The sequence below is a fragment of the Musca autumnalis genome, unplaced genomic scaffold, assembly GCF_047663935.1.
Source record: "Musca autumnalis isolate F117 unplaced genomic scaffold, ASM4766393v1 scaffold_1, whole genome shotgun sequence".
Classification (NCBI taxonomy): domain Eukaryota; kingdom Metazoa; phylum Arthropoda; class Insecta; order Diptera; family Muscidae; genus Musca; species Musca autumnalis.
Genome location: NW_027411644.1, coordinates 147,114,716 through 147,130,687, shown reverse-complemented (window position 1 = coordinate 147,130,687; position 15,972 = coordinate 147,114,716). Strand labels below are relative to the sequence as shown.

General features: G+C 33.7%; 1 protein-coding gene across 17 annotated transcripts in view; it reads right to left on the bottom strand.

Annotated features, from left to right (window-relative positions):
* fru (sex determination protein fruitless) overlaps window positions 1–15,972 on the bottom strand; it is an 805,497-nt gene that overhangs the window by 144,017 nt on the left and 645,508 nt on the right. Inside the window, exon 1 of one of the 17 annotated variants that reach the window (XM_073957617.1) lies at window positions 14,960–15,204. The exons of the other annotated variants lie outside the window; for them this stretch is intronic. The gene's annotated coding sequence lies outside the window, so the exon portion shown is untranslated. Of the gene's footprint in view, window positions 1–14,959; window positions 15,205–15,972 lie in introns of those variants that run through there. 17 annotated transcript variants of the gene reach the window in all.

The following is a 15,972-nucleotide window of genomic DNA, read 5'->3' as shown; positions in this document are numbered from 1 at the left end:
AGTACTGAAGCGAATGAATACCGAAAATCAAATTATCAGAACTATAAAGACGAGAAAAACTGCTTATTTGGGACACATTATGCGAAATAGAAAATATAATCTCCTCCAAGCTATTATAAGAACCAAAATTGAAGGTCGCAGACCAAGAGGAAGACGAGAAATAACATGGATGAAAAACATTCAGGAATGGACAGGACACCAAGATGAAATAAGCCTTTTAAGCGCCGCAAGAAACAGAGAACTAGCTATAATTGAATAAAATGTTTTAACTCTATAATATGTAATTAAATAACTCTGTAATAATTAACATTGTATGATCGCTAATATCCGAATACGGATTTGCAAATAAAGAAGAAGAAGAAAGATTTCAAATTCTGTTGTGTAGTCTAGTGTTAACTTCAAAACATTTGGATGGCTGAAAAATCCATTATTTGCGTAAAAGGATGATTACAAACATTTCAATCCAGTTATATGTCGCTTTCCTACTAAGAGTATTGTTAATGTAAAGTGTATTGTGCACCGATTTAAAAGTGCCTCTAGGTGGTGGTGTAAACGCAACGAAAAACAATCATAAAAAATGTATTATAAAACATTTAAATAAATTTCTGTGCCCGTTGCAAACATTGGATACCCTAGAGCAATAATAATCAAACGTACAAACATATATACATGTACATCATATATTTGTAATATACGTGTGTATGTCTATATAGTAGGTAAATTAAGGTGGTGCTATCGATATTGTGCAATGGTATACGATTATTTTCTTTTTAAAGGGAGATAGAAAGTGCATCAAACATTTAACATAAGATATTTATTTGGCCCAGATATATTTTCATTCCTAGTTATGCACAAACACAGACATCACATAGGGATTTGATTTGTATGAATCCTACTGTCTTCTCAAAACTCCACCCTAATACATTTACAAAAATACATATTTATATTTATTGTATTTAAAATATTATTTCACCATTATTATTTTTTGTTTGTTTTGAAATATGAAAAATCACAGAAAAGTCTATAATCCAATCACGAGCATTGTTTTTGGTTAGTCTGGAAAACCAACAAAAAAACAAATTTCACGGTATGTCCAATAAACATTTTATTTGAATGTAAATATGAATAAATGAATGCATCTACATACATACATGCATGCATATTTATGGATGGGTTTATGTACGTACTAGCGCAGTAGGGTGAAGTTCTGTGATAAACGTTTTTTTGGATTAGGTTACACAAATGTTACAATTGAATTTTTGAGGGTCATTCATGCAAAAATATATCAATTGATGCCTTTAGCTTTTTATTCCATTTTATTTTTGGATAAAGCAAATGAATTGCTCATTGAAATGATGGTACCAAATGTTATAATATATTTGTCCTTTTGCTTCAGGTATTACAGAAAAAATCGTTCAATTCAATAAAAATCATCATCATGGTAAAAAGCAAAACCATTTGCAATGTTTTTATGCTTTCGATACACAGTACACATTTTACATACATTCCTAGTACAATAGCTGGTATTTGGTGTTAAACGGTATTGTACCGCCGGTAACTATGCGCCCAGCCTTTAGTCTAACGAGGGTATATACAATTTAATATGATCAAAAATATAATAACAATAATGGGTTTTAAGTATGTTTGGACGAAATCCGCACCAGAAAATTTGGAGTCGATTAAGCCCGAGGTTAAAATTTTCGCTATAATACACTATGGTCTCAAATCTAAATTTTCTGGCCAAAACTATTTCAACGTCCATTTTGTATTGAAATAGATCATTATTTATAATAAATGTGTAAAAACAGAAATTCTTACGTTTTATCGATCAAAATTACCAAAAACTGCAAAAATTCATTGAACAGGTTGATCCCGTTGTATGGGGTCTAAACCAAAACATTGACATATGTTAATTATTTCTGGTACGAAGGATTCATTCAACCAAAGGGTTGAAATGACAAAATTTCAGTCCGATCGGCTATAAAGTGTCGCCAAAACTCTCAAAATATCTAAAATCTGGCGGTACTGTTATGTGGGGCTGTGACAAAAAGTGGACATGTTTTCAAAAAATTATACATACTTGGTTTCTACACTCTGAAACCCTTAAATATGAATTTTAACGAAAATCGGTAGACAAATGTGGGCATTACCGTTCCATTTCAATTTCATACTACATTAGTCACAACATGTATTTATAAAAAAAAATCTGCCATCTTAATATAGAAAAATCCACCTTATTTTCACTGTGGCAAATTTGAGCAAGATATGTCTTCCGAATTTACTAATACATATCCAACAAAGTACTCGCTATCAGTTTCACGATTCATAATAACTTTGATCTCACTTCTGTATATTTATGCAACAACACAACACAACAAAAAGTATATAGTTTACGGCACAAAGTATGTTTTATTTTAATACAAACAAGTAAGAAAAGCGTTAAGTTCGGTCGGGCCGAACTTTTTATACCCTCCACCACAAATTTCAGCCATTTCGGTGGATTAATGTGACCACAACCTTCAAAATACCGAAATTCGGAAGGTACCGTTCTATGGGGGCTATATGATGGCGTGGACCTATACCTACAAATTTCTGGGGGAATGTTTTATACCCCCAACTAAATACCAAATTTCAGCCATCTCGGTGTGATAATGAGGCTAAAACGTTCAAAATATCGAAAATCGGGAGATATTGTATTATGGGGGCTATATCAACACGTGGACCTATATAAACATTTTATGGTAGAAATGTTTCTTAGCCTCTGGAAACACAAAATACAAAGTTACAACCGATTCTTTGGTCAAATGGGTCTAATACATTCAAAATATATTAAAATGACGCGTACTTTATAGGGGGTCTTATGTGGGGACTATACCAAAACGTGGACCTATATAACCCAACTTTGGTAGGAATGTTTTCTGGCCTCTGAAGACACAAAATACCAAATTACAACCAATTCTGTGGTCAAATGGGTCCAATACATTCAAAATATATTAAAATGACGCGTACTTTATATGGGGCCTTATATGGGGGCTATAACAAAACGTGGACCTATGTAACCCAACTTTGGTAGGAATATTTTTTGGCCTCTGGAGACACAAAGTACCAAATTACTACCAATTCGGTGGTAAAATGGGTCAAATATCTTAAAAATTCCTTAAAACGACGACGCGTCACGCGTCGTTTTGTATGGGGGCTATACGAAAGCGTGGACCTACATAGCCCGCTTTCAATACCAAAAGTCCTACGTAAATTTAACATATTTTCCCAAAATTTCATCAACCTACGTCAATCCGTTCGGACGCTAGAGTGATTTCCACAGACGGACAGACGGACGGACATGGCTATATCGATGTAGAATTGCACGCTGATCAAGAATATATATACTTTGTGGGGTCTACAATGATTATTTCGAGTAGTTACAAACGTAGTGACAAACTTAATATACCCCCATCCTATGGTGGAGGGTATAAAAAGTGTTAATTTTGGCACTGCGCCAACTAACAGTAACTAACGGTATTATAAAAACTAATTATTTTCGGTTAATTCGAAGTGTTCTCTAATATTCTGCGCAAAAATAAATTAAAATTTTGAAACTTAAAAAAATAGTTTTGGTCAAAAAATATTCTGATTGAAACTTTAGTGTAATAGAACGCATGACAAGAAAAAACAGAAAACCCCAAGCGCCACCCAAGTGCAAGAATCTTTTTTTACCCTACACCCCACTGTGGTAAGGGGTATTTGTATGTAACATGTAAAAGGAAATGAGATAGACACATAGTTCATTTTATGGTAATACATTAGGGCTACACAAAAAACATTGTTTTTTATTTTGGAACTCCTACCCTTTATTTACATTTGATCCAAAAACCTGATATATGAAATTTTATGACGATCGATTATCACGTGCCAACCGAGCAATCTTTGTTTCCATATTAATTTGTATGAGGCCAGTTCATTGTTGTTGCCAACAAACGATTAAGAAAAATCGGATTCATTTTTTATCCACAACAGAGAATTGGTTTTACTTTCAGCCTTTAGGCTAAGGAGAGTATATACACTTTGATACGACCAAAAATAAGCCCTATCGAAATATTGGTTTTAGACCACAAATATGTTTGGACGAAATCTGTTTCAAACAGTGTCGAGTCGATTAAACCATGTCCGTCCATGTCTGATCCACCGATTTCGTCCAAAATTTGGCTCTCGTAATATTTTGTGCAAACTTAGATCGAAGATGTACCATATCGGTTCACTCCCTCGGATACCTTCCCTACAAAAGTTCAAAATTGCAAAATTATGCGCACGATAACTCCCGAAGGGACTAACCGATTTGGTCAACATTTTGCACTTCATAATACACTCCACCCTTTCATAAAATTCCAAAAATGGGGTAGTTATGCGGGAAAGGCAGTTACGAAAATCTCGCATATCTACCTCATGTGGTTAGTTACAAAAATCTCACCTCAACCTTACAAAAGAGGACAACAATTAGAAAACAATAAGTCAAAAAATAAAACCAAGTCTAAGAGTAAAATGTAAGTTATATTATTTAATCAATAAGAAATTTATTCATCTGTGATCATAAAACCATAACATAACGCTGGACATCTTCATCACAATTCACGTAGTCATCGAAATCGATTGTCTCAGAAATATACCATTGCGGGTAATAAACCGAGAAAAGTATTAATAAATGTTTTTTTTTTTTTGGGAAAGTATTTGACGGGTACAGGTAATTAACCGGGACAGTTTGAACTCATTTATATGAAAAACTTTTTGGGGATTTAGATTATGAGGCAATTAAACGGGAAAGGCAGTTAAGCAGAGAGGTAAATAACCGGGGTGAAGTGTATATCTACAGGATGTAGATCAAGTTTGAATATGGACTATATCGGTTCACTCCTTCGAGTACCTGCCACACAATATTTCGGAAAAATGCACTTTAAGACCTGCTCTCAAATTGAACTGATTTTTTTCAAACACTTGTATTCACTGCCCCCATTCCGGCGGTGAGAATATGGTCCGAAAGCTAAAAAATCCTACGGCACCATGCGTAGTGGCTGGAGAGCATGATAACTCTCGGACGGATCAGGCGATTCGGTCCAAAATTTGGCCTCCTTAATATTTGTCCAAACTTAGTTTAAGTTTCAAAAAGGGCCATATCGGTCCACTCCTTCGGGTACGTTCCCCACTATAGCTCAAAATTTTTCGCTAAAATGATGCGCACGATAACTCTCGAAGGCAGCAACCGAGTTGGTCCATACTTTGCACATCGTAATATTTCTACGAGATCAATTTCGAAAATAGGATATATATGTCAACTCCTTCGGGTACCTCCCACACAAAATTTCGGAAAAGTGCAGTTTAATGGCTGCTCTCGATTCCCTTTTTTCAGGAGCAAGTTCATACTTCCAGAGCAAATAGACCGTAAGCTGTGAAAAGCCCTTTTGGTATCATCTGTAGTGGCTGGAATGCTCGATAACTATCGAACGGATCAGTCTATTCGAACTTTAAGCTTAATTTAGATTAAATTCGAAATTGGTCCATATCGGTACCTCCCCCACAAATGTACATCATTTTTGTTTATTTGCAGTTTAGGGTCTGTTCGAAGATCCTTTGGTCTTGTGGTCCTGCTTATAGCGATATGGGCAAGTCCATGCTTCCTGACATGGCAGTCCAATAGCTCAAAGTTTTACGCTGACCAAATGAAATGACTGGCGGATCCCTACCTTCATTTACCTTCCCCGCAATACTTTTGAGCTTCAATCCAAATATATTTTTTGTCGCCAAGTTTATGCGTCCAAAATAAAGGTGCGACTAGTAAAAAAGTCCTAGCATCCTGATTGCTTTGTTGCCGGGCGTTGTTGTTGGTTATTAATTTAATACAAATAAATGAAGGAAGGCACTCACTCTGAACAATGACTTCAAGAAGCCTTGTTAATAAACATTATTCTCATAAAATTATATTTACATACGTTTTTTGTTCACAGCACACATCGTTAGTGTCATGCTTAAGTGTTCCATGCCCAATTAAGCTGTTTCGACAAAAATTGTTCAATGAAAAATGTGTTTAAATTTGTGATTTTTTTATGTTTTATCTGATATATGTGTGCATGTACTTGTATTTGTGATAATTCATAAGTTAAAGATTTTTTGAAAATTGTCGCGTTTTCCTCGCTAGAAGTAATGAATGTGGCTTCGAATAGCGTCGTTTAATTATATTCGACCTAGTGGTTGGTTCAAAAGGTTTAACAAAAAATGAAATCAAGGCGACATAAAATCCATCGTCCTATTGCTTTAATGTGCAATACTGAAGTAAAGCACTTTGAAATGTATTCGAAACGATTTCTAAAGATTATATTCAGTTGAAGACGAACTAAAACAAGAAATTCTGAATGCAAGATCAACAACCTTAGTAAAAGTAAAATTTGGAAGGCAACATCTACTCTCCGGTCTGGAAATTAAAGCAACTGGGACAAAACTAAGGATAATAAAAACCCTTTGAACGTACATTCATGCATATTAGGGTTATAACCTTTTTGCAATTTTTGCAAATATCCACATAGCCGTGTAGAGCATGAAAAACTTCTATGAAATACTGAGTAATTTTTTCTCTATCGCAAAAAATTTCCGCACCAAATGCATTGAAGTTCAGTAATACAATATTTAATTTTATTTGTTATAATGACATATACGCTTTTCGTAATGACTTATTAATAGTTTTAATCTAATTTAAAATCAATATCAAACCATTCTGGACCAATTTGTTGTGAAATCGCGATATTTCAGAGTATTTAATGCACCTTTGACAATATTGCAATTTTTTGTGTCATTTGCAACAAATTCGCGAAAGTTACAGACTGTTTTAATGGCTTGGCCTGTGAAAATCCTATTTGTTTCCTACAAATATTTATTAAAAAAAAAGCAAATTTGAATTTTTAAATAGAAAAAATATCAAAAAGGCTTTGACTTTGAAAAAGTCAAATTCTGTAAAAACTATGTGCAAAGAAATACTCATAACTTTTTTAATATTGGTGCAATTTAAAAAAAAAAAACTTTTTTGTATTTTCAGCTATTTAATAAAAAATTGAAAAAATTGCACATTAGGCTTTATTGAAAAATTTTAAAAATATAGAAAAATAGAACATACAATTTTTGTAATTAATCGTAGTTTAATACAAAAAATCGAAATGTACAATTATTAGTTAAAATTGATTTTAATTATTAAAACGCGAAAATGGCATCCAAGCCCACTGTGCTATTTTTCATATATTTTAGATAGCTGATAAAAAAATAGAGCAGAAAGATGTTTCCTATTTATGCAAATATTACAGAAGTTCTAAGTATTTATTTGCATACAGTTTTTACAGAATTCGACAAAGCGCGATATCTCTGTAACCGTTAGTCAAAAACAAATCTGAAAATATACTAAAATGTTTTGCTAATAAGCAGCATCAACACAGTAAAAAATAGAGGTATTCAAATACCACGTATTGAAAAAGTTTCTGATTTGACTCAGAAATACCAATATGTACACTAGGGTTATTACTTTTTAACCTTTTTTAAAAATAAAATATTTCCTGTAACTGGAATGGATGAGCTTTAAAAAAAGAAATTATTTCCTGTAGCAGGAATGGATGAACCATTTTATTAATGACTAAAATAACGTTAGTTCTATTTAAGTTTAAAAAAGGTCACGCACAAACCACTTTGATTGACTTTGCTCCAAAGCATATTTTCAGTTAAATATCTGCTTATAGTGAATTAAAAAGTTTGTCAAAAAGCTCAAATGCCTTTGTACTAGAGTTTTTTCATCGGATCGCCGTATAATTTAAATTTTATCTAATCATAGGTAAAAAACCCTGTTGTTCGAATGAATGAATTTTTCCCTATTAATGACTAAAATAAGACGTTTATTCCATTTGATCATACTTTGATGAGTTTTTATTTATAATTAGATTAGCATACATATATATAAGGTGATTCGATAAAAAAACTCACATACTAAATGATGAAACAGATTGGGCAGAAACAATAAAGTTATTAAAAGTGGTGTGCGGAAGTTTTTTTTATCGAATCACCTTATATATAAGATTTTATCTAATTATACCTAAAAGCTTGTAAAAAGTAATCACCTTAATAGATACCCCAAAAAACGCTAAATGCCGTATGGAACGTTTAAGTAGGACATTGGCGATATTTGTTTGTGCGAATGTTTTTTGTGTGTTGTTTTTTGGTAGCCAACACAAAGGACACACGCACACACAATTAAACAATAAATGTAAATTTAAATGTCCAATGAATATTTAATTTAAAATTATGAAAATTTTAATTTAAAGACAACATTAAACAATGGGAATATGCAACTTTTCAACATTTTATTTCAAAATGGTTGGTAGGTTTTGGAATGATATCAAATGAAAAAACAAAGTTAAATGCCTAAGAATGTTAAATATGTATTTGTTTACAAAATTATTGAAAAGGAAATAAACGGCAATCATTTGCATCAGTAAGCTTTTCAACGATGTCTTTCATTTAGGTTTTGTTTTTTTGTCTTCGGATGAACAAAAACAAATTCATTGTGCTGCCGATAAAGAAGCAGAAGATAAAGATGAATACTGGATCTTCGATTGTCAACTGTTTATGGTAAATCCTCAAAGAAATTGGGATTGCAATATCAATGCTTTTGTGGTGACATAAACTGCCGTCTATCTGTCTGTCTGTGTCCCTGTCTGCATGTCGTCGTTGTATCTGTTGGACTTGATGTTTTGTGATGGATGTTGGCATAACAGTTTATATTATATTTATTCACTCTCTGTTTGAAATCAAAGTAATTCCAGTTTAATAAAGTTCTGTCTTTTTTTTTTTGTTTCTTTACAAGGATGACAAGTATGATTTTCTGTGTATGTGTGTGTTTTGTTTTTTTTTCGGCAAAGATTAAAGTTGCAATCACTTTGTTTTGTCTGCCCAATCTGTTTCATCATAAACTGGGTGAAATTTCTCATACATTTTATTGTCCGGTCATAGAGACAATTTGGCGCCTCATTCATACACTACATTTTATACCCTAGCGAAAACTTCCTCTTGTTTGCCTTCGTGGTTGCCTTGGCGTAAAAACAATACACTTTGATGGTAATGCCACAAAGGACTTGGGCCACACACACATACACTTGCAAATAATTTTCCAAGACGTTGATACGATAAAACTGCAAACTGAAAACATAATAAAGAGAGAAAGCTAACTTAACCAAATGTGTTGGCGAAAACAAACTATGTAGAAAAAAGGACAAAAGTTACAACTAAAAGGCGGAAAATGAACGACAAAACATGATGTCGACTCTCGCCAATGCACTTTCTAAAGAAAAGTAAAAAGATTCAAATGTCATGAAAACTCCGCCAAAAAGAAGATGACGACAAAAAGTAGAACCATAAAAGTTCAGCAGAAACAATATCACACATAAAAACCAGCAAATGATGATTGTGTTAAAATGTTATACTGTGGTCCAGTAGCTGGAAGACAATGACAAATCTGACAGTGATCAATTTCAAATCTAATAAAATTATTGGTTCATCAACATAAGCAATGTAAATCCACAGATGCTCTCCTTTCCAAATATGACAAGGTCGTTTGTTACTCCAGGAAAAATCCTCATGGCACAATGAATCATTTTTGCTTTATATGGTACTTCAAAATATTTCCAAAATAGAATTAACTTATATTAAAATAATGATGCTCACAACTGTTTGAACAGATCAATGTTAACAGGCGCTGTAAGTGAGCGCCCATCATGACTAGGATCTGTAACAAATATTCACACACACGCACACACAGATACATACATACATATGTATGTATGTATGTATGAATTCTACTATTTTGCCTCGAGCAGTCTTTGTTCTAAACATCCATTCTCCAACATATACCTATCTCACAATTTTCGCTACCCCTTTCTGTCCCCATGGAAAATCAGAGAAATGGAAATTTGATATAAAACAAGTAACCAAACTATTTCCATTGCATTTCTATGCCGGTGGCGGCAGTGCTGTGCGTTTGAGGTCGTCCATTTTGCATTCAGATGCTGATGGCTGTCTTCCCAAATGCGGTGGCCAAGCTTTTCGTTGTTAAACGCTTCAATACAATCAGTGAACTGTGAAATTAAAATTCATCCACCAATGCTGTAAGGACAACAAACAATGGCAACACCGTCACCGGCCAAGAAGAATGCATTGAATGGACCACATTTCCATTTTGGACCACATTTTCCAAAACACTTGCGTTCTCCGGGCGGGCAGCATATTTTGCCCTTTTGTCGCTTGTTTTGTTATTCAACATTTATCATTTGTTGCTGATGCTATTTTTGTTACATTGTTCGAGAGGAACTTTAGGTTTCTCCTTTTTACACACACACACGCCCACATTCACACTTCAGACTATGCTATGCATATGACCGAACGAACGCAAGTCCTTTTTATCATATCATGACTTTGGGAAAATTGGTTAACTTTCATGGCACAATTAATTTAATTAGTGGCAAAGTTGAACATCGCAAACGAGGGAGAGAGAGAGTGGACAAAATTGGCTGAGTTCTTAAATGTTATTTTTTATGAAAGGAAATAAGTTTTCGATTTATTCCACTTTGGTAAAAGTATTTATTACAATTTTTTGGACAATGTATGTATATATGTATTTGCATCCCTTAAATCAGTTCTAGGAGACACTACACTGCTGTTATATCAACTTCTAGAGCAAGTTTACGAAGCTAAATTTATTCTTAAAGTGGAAAACCGAAGTTGACCAAGTAATTGGTTGGAGATGTAGTAATTCACATTTAACACGATGTTTCATCTTCAACATGTCTGTATTACTAAATACAAAATTATCTCGAATTTTTTCAAAAATTCTCCATAAAAAATATTTCATTCAGAAAATAAAATAAAGAAATTCTTAACAAGTAAAAAGTCGTTAAGATCGGCTGGGCCGAATTTCTTATACCCTCCACCATAAAATATTCTTTCTAAAATGGAATAATTAGTTTCCTTTCCTGTTCACAAATTTAGGTGCAATAATGTTTCGACCGCGGATACCCTAAATGCCTAAATGCATATATAATATAAAAGCGTTCAATCAGGTGGTACCTTTATATGGGGGATATATCAAAGTGCGGACCTGCTATGTAGACAAATATTGGTGGAAATGTTTTGTAACTAAAATGTCAAAAAATTTTCCAAAAAACCCTCAAAATACCGAAAATCGGGAGGTACTGTTATGTGGAGCCTACACCAAAACCAGGACCTTATTGACAACTTTTAGTGGTTAAGTGTTACGCAATAGAAGCTTCAAACGTTCCGTTATACTAAAACATGGACTTATGTTGATGGAGAAGTTTCGTAACCACCAGCAAGCTCTTATGTCAAATTTAAGCTAGTTCGGTTAAAAATTGTGGCTAAAACTCTTGGACCTATATAAACAATTTTTTGTGGAGAAGTGCTGTGACAACTAAAAACCTCAAATGTCAAATTATTTGGTTGAAAATTAACGCTTTTTGAAGAAGAAGTTTCATAACCACAGAAAACCTCAAGTGTCCAATTACAGCCAGTTCGGTTAAAAATTGTAGCTAAATCCCTCATATGGGGGCTATATAACAAAACATGGACATATGCTGACGATTTTAAGTGAAGAAGTTTTGTACTCACTGAGAACCTCAAATGCCAAATTACAGCAAGTTATGTTTAAAATTGTAGCTAAAATCGTCAATATACCGAAAATCGGGAGGTATCGTTATATGAGGGCTATACCAAAACATTGACCCATGTTGACTATTTTTAGTGAAGAAGTTTCGTGACCATTTGGTACCCCAATTTTGAAATTACAGCTAGTTCGGTTAAAAATTGGAGCTAAAACTCTTAAAATATCGAAAATGGAGAGGTACCATTGTAGGGGGGATATATCAAAACATGGACCTATGTTAAAGATTTTTAGTGGAGAAGTTTTGAGGCCAACGGGAACCTCAAATGTCAAATTACAGCTAGTTCGGTTAAAAATTTTAGCTAAAGCCCTTAAAATACCGAAAATAGGGAGGTAAGGTTATATGAGGCTTATACCAAATCATGGACCTATGCTGACGTTTTTTAGTGGAGAAGTTTCGTGTCCACAGAGAGCCTCAAAGGACAAATTGCAGGTAGTTCGCTTAAAAATTGTAGCTAAAACCCTAAAAGACCGAAAATCGCGAGGCACCGTTGTTTGGGGGCTATACCAAAACATGTTTTTTGTTGAGAAGTGCTGCGACTACAAAGAAAAGTTTCGGGACCACAGAAAACCTTAAATATCGAACTACAGCTAGTTCAGTTAAAAATTGTATCTAAAACTCTTAAAATACCGAAAATCGCGAGGTACGATTATATGGCGCCTATACCAAAACATTAAACAATTTTTTGCGGAGAAATGCTGTCACAACTAAGAACCTCAAATGTCCAATTAGAGCAAATTTGGTTGAAAATTGTAGCTAGAATCTTCAATATACCAAAAATCGGGAAGTTCGATTATATGTGGGCTATATCAAAACATGGACCTATGTCGACGATTTTTTGTGGAAAAGTTTCGTGACCACAGATAACCTCAAATGTCAAATTACAGCTAGTTCAGTTTTAGCTAAAACCTTCAAAATACCGAAAATCGGGAGGTACCGTTATATGGGGGCTATACCAAAACGTGGGCCGATATAGCCCATCTTCGAACTTTGCCCTGCCTATGGGAAAAATGCCTCTGGTGCAAAAAAGCAATCTAGTTCAATTACTAAGCACGCTAGAGTGGTTACAACAGACGGACAGACGGACGTGTTTATATCGACTCAGAATTTTATCCTGATCAAGAATATATTTATCTATATTTTATGCGACCCCATATTTTATTATTTCAATGCGTTATGAATAGAAAAACAATCTTAATATACCCTCCACATTATGGTGAAGATTATACAAATTGAAAGATCTAACAATCTGTGTTATCGAAAAAGATTAATCTCATAGAGTACCACCGACAATGCTACCTATGTCAAGTCATGAGTATAAAGAAGGATACCCCCATAAGAAAATTTGAGCATTTGAGCCTTTCGAAGGTAAACGTCAAACAAATGACCGAGTCTTCAGTGGCATCTGAATCGGGACACCAAAGTAAGGCAGTTAGAGCTTTATTTATAGCAGATTGTATTCTCCTGAATTTTATTTTATTTCATTTTTGCTCGACGTTTCGTTGGCTTTTTCCATCTTTATCAAGAGCGTCTTTGATTTGAAATTCTGTTAACACAGTAAATGAAAATTAACATTTATTAGTATATGGCCTGTTGTTAATTATTGCACTTAAGTTTAACACACTTTTGTTATTTCTTCATCTTTATTTATTCCTTATAGTATTTAAAAAAACTGGACTCCACAATGTTACAATGAGTAATAAATAATTAAATAAATAAATAAAATCACAATACTTTTATATCAGAACCGTCACTACATTATCGCAATTGAATACTGAAGCTTTTAGTTGCAAAAGAATGCGCAGAAAATTTGACGACAAGACTACAATAATTGTTTTTTCTAAAATTGTCAGAAAATTTAAATTGTTAGTATAAATGTATAGTTTGAACTTTAATTAAAAAAATCTCAATTAAAAATTCAAATTTTAATTTGATGAATATAAACATTTTGAGTTTAATTTGCTTTTGTAATCATACTTTTTACAACTTTTTTAACCCTCTAATTAAAAAAGAAGCAGATAAAGAATTTATCACACGCGTATACACATACATATGTGTTTACGTATTTACATACGTACAACATAAATGAAAATGTGTTCCAGTACTCCAGCTACATGATTGATTTTCCTGCTTTTTTGCTCATCCCAACATGAAACGTAGGTGCACCACAATACCCTGCTACAAGGCCAAACTGAATGGATGAACATTTCAATTCAATCATTTCATCTGAGATCCACGTTGCCACCACATATTTAAGCGTCGACAATTTCAGTTAATCGTTCTTGGTGGCACACTTATTTCCGTCTGTGAACTACTTTCGGATTGGATAAAATGCAAAATGATGTAATTATAATCTGAAGAACGGTGATTATGTTCTGTGGGAACACCCGAAATAAACTGGATTAGCTTCTAATTTTAAACGAGAGGAATTCGGAAAAATCTATTTTTAACTTTTTATTACTTATTTACATAAATGCATATAAATTACATGTTACATAAGGAAATGAGAGCAATGATAAATAACTTAAAAGAAGTGTTTTGATTATTGCATATAATTGTTGTGAAAATTGATACGAATTAGCTGCGAACTACATGGCGTCTACGAAATTGAATTTCAAAAGCGGTAATAATTACAAATTGGTTGAATTATGGATTAATATTAAAATCAAATTTTTAAGAAGTAATATAAACGGTATAACTAAATTGAAAATGTTTGTAAGCCTAGTGAAATTGTTTCTTAGAAAACTTTACTGTATTACGAAGAAGAAAACATCCCAAAACTTCTCCGGTCAGTTGTATTTCTCATAAAGATTTTCTGAAAAAATGTTTTTTTTAGTATTTTTTGCATTTTAATTATTTCTAGTTTGTCATTTCTATTATACAAAGTAAAGTGTTAACTTTGTTGTATGTAACATGTCACATGTACGAACATTTAAGCAAACAACTGTTTTTTCAGACTGTGTGTGTATGTGTGAGTGCATGTTTGTCTGTTAAACCCACTCTAAAGGAACAGAAGGAGCCAGGATGGAAAACAATTGTGTTAAACTTTTGTTTTGTGTGTTACTCCTGCTTTGCTGCTGGTGTTGCTGCTGCTGATGGCAAACATTTAACTGAAATTAGTTTGTTTTAACACAGCTCTTCTACACGACGACAACGGCATAGTGACACAAGGATAAACGGATACAAAGAATCAACTCCCATCCACTTACCTTCGTTGCACTTATTAGATTGTCATTATGCTGCGCCCTGTCTCTCTGGCTCTCTCTTATTTCGTTCTGTGTATGTTTGTCCTTCGTTTAATTTGTAGTGCAGAGTTCTCTTTTTTTGCAGTATAGTTTAGTCTCGGGTTTTAAAGACATCCTTGACTTTAATGTTTCAATTGTTTGAGCAGCAAACGGGTCACATCTAATTTACCAAATTAAGTGGTTTCCACAAAGCAAGAAAGAACAAAAACCTAAAAAAACCAAAAACATATAGAAAAGAGATAATAAGGATAGCTGGGAAATCAATGCAATAGAGTTTTTCTTTAGCAGGCAATGAGGTGACCATTCAGCCATTGCCGCTTTCTCTCAGTCTGGCAGTCAAGTTAATTAGCAGAACCGTGTAATCATGTCAGATTCGTTTTTTATTTTCACTGGAATTGTGACATGGTGTTGGAAATATTTGCAAAAAAAAGAATCCATTGTAAGGATAAGTGTGATTTACTGAAGAGGGGGGCATTACTAAATCAATGAGGGGAGTTTTTCGCTGTTTGAGTACACAAATTTAAAATTTTTTAAAGTGAATTTCCAATATTGTACTTATAAGCAAATCTATTTAATTAGGAGAACTGGTTGAAAGGATCCTTGGAGCGTAGAAAGAGCAAATACTGTGTCATTACTGTCATTACGACCGATTTGAGGACAACACATTATTGCATCAAAGATTCGTACGCTATTGTAGAAAGAACTGACAGGTTGTTTGACAATCAGCCGCTGATTAGTCCATTCAACTTACCCTATTGCTTCATGAAACGTTCCTCGTCCCGATAACATACTCAACAGAAAAACGGCTGTAATATCCTACCACCGATACGCACGTTTAACGGTGTGTAAAAAAATGTGGTTTGACCAACTGAAAGAGCTGTTGAACGTAACGCCAATATTTTTCGCGTTGAAAACTGATGCTACATTACCACGGTTTACCTGTATTTCATTATTTTGTGAAGCAATATTTATACCCT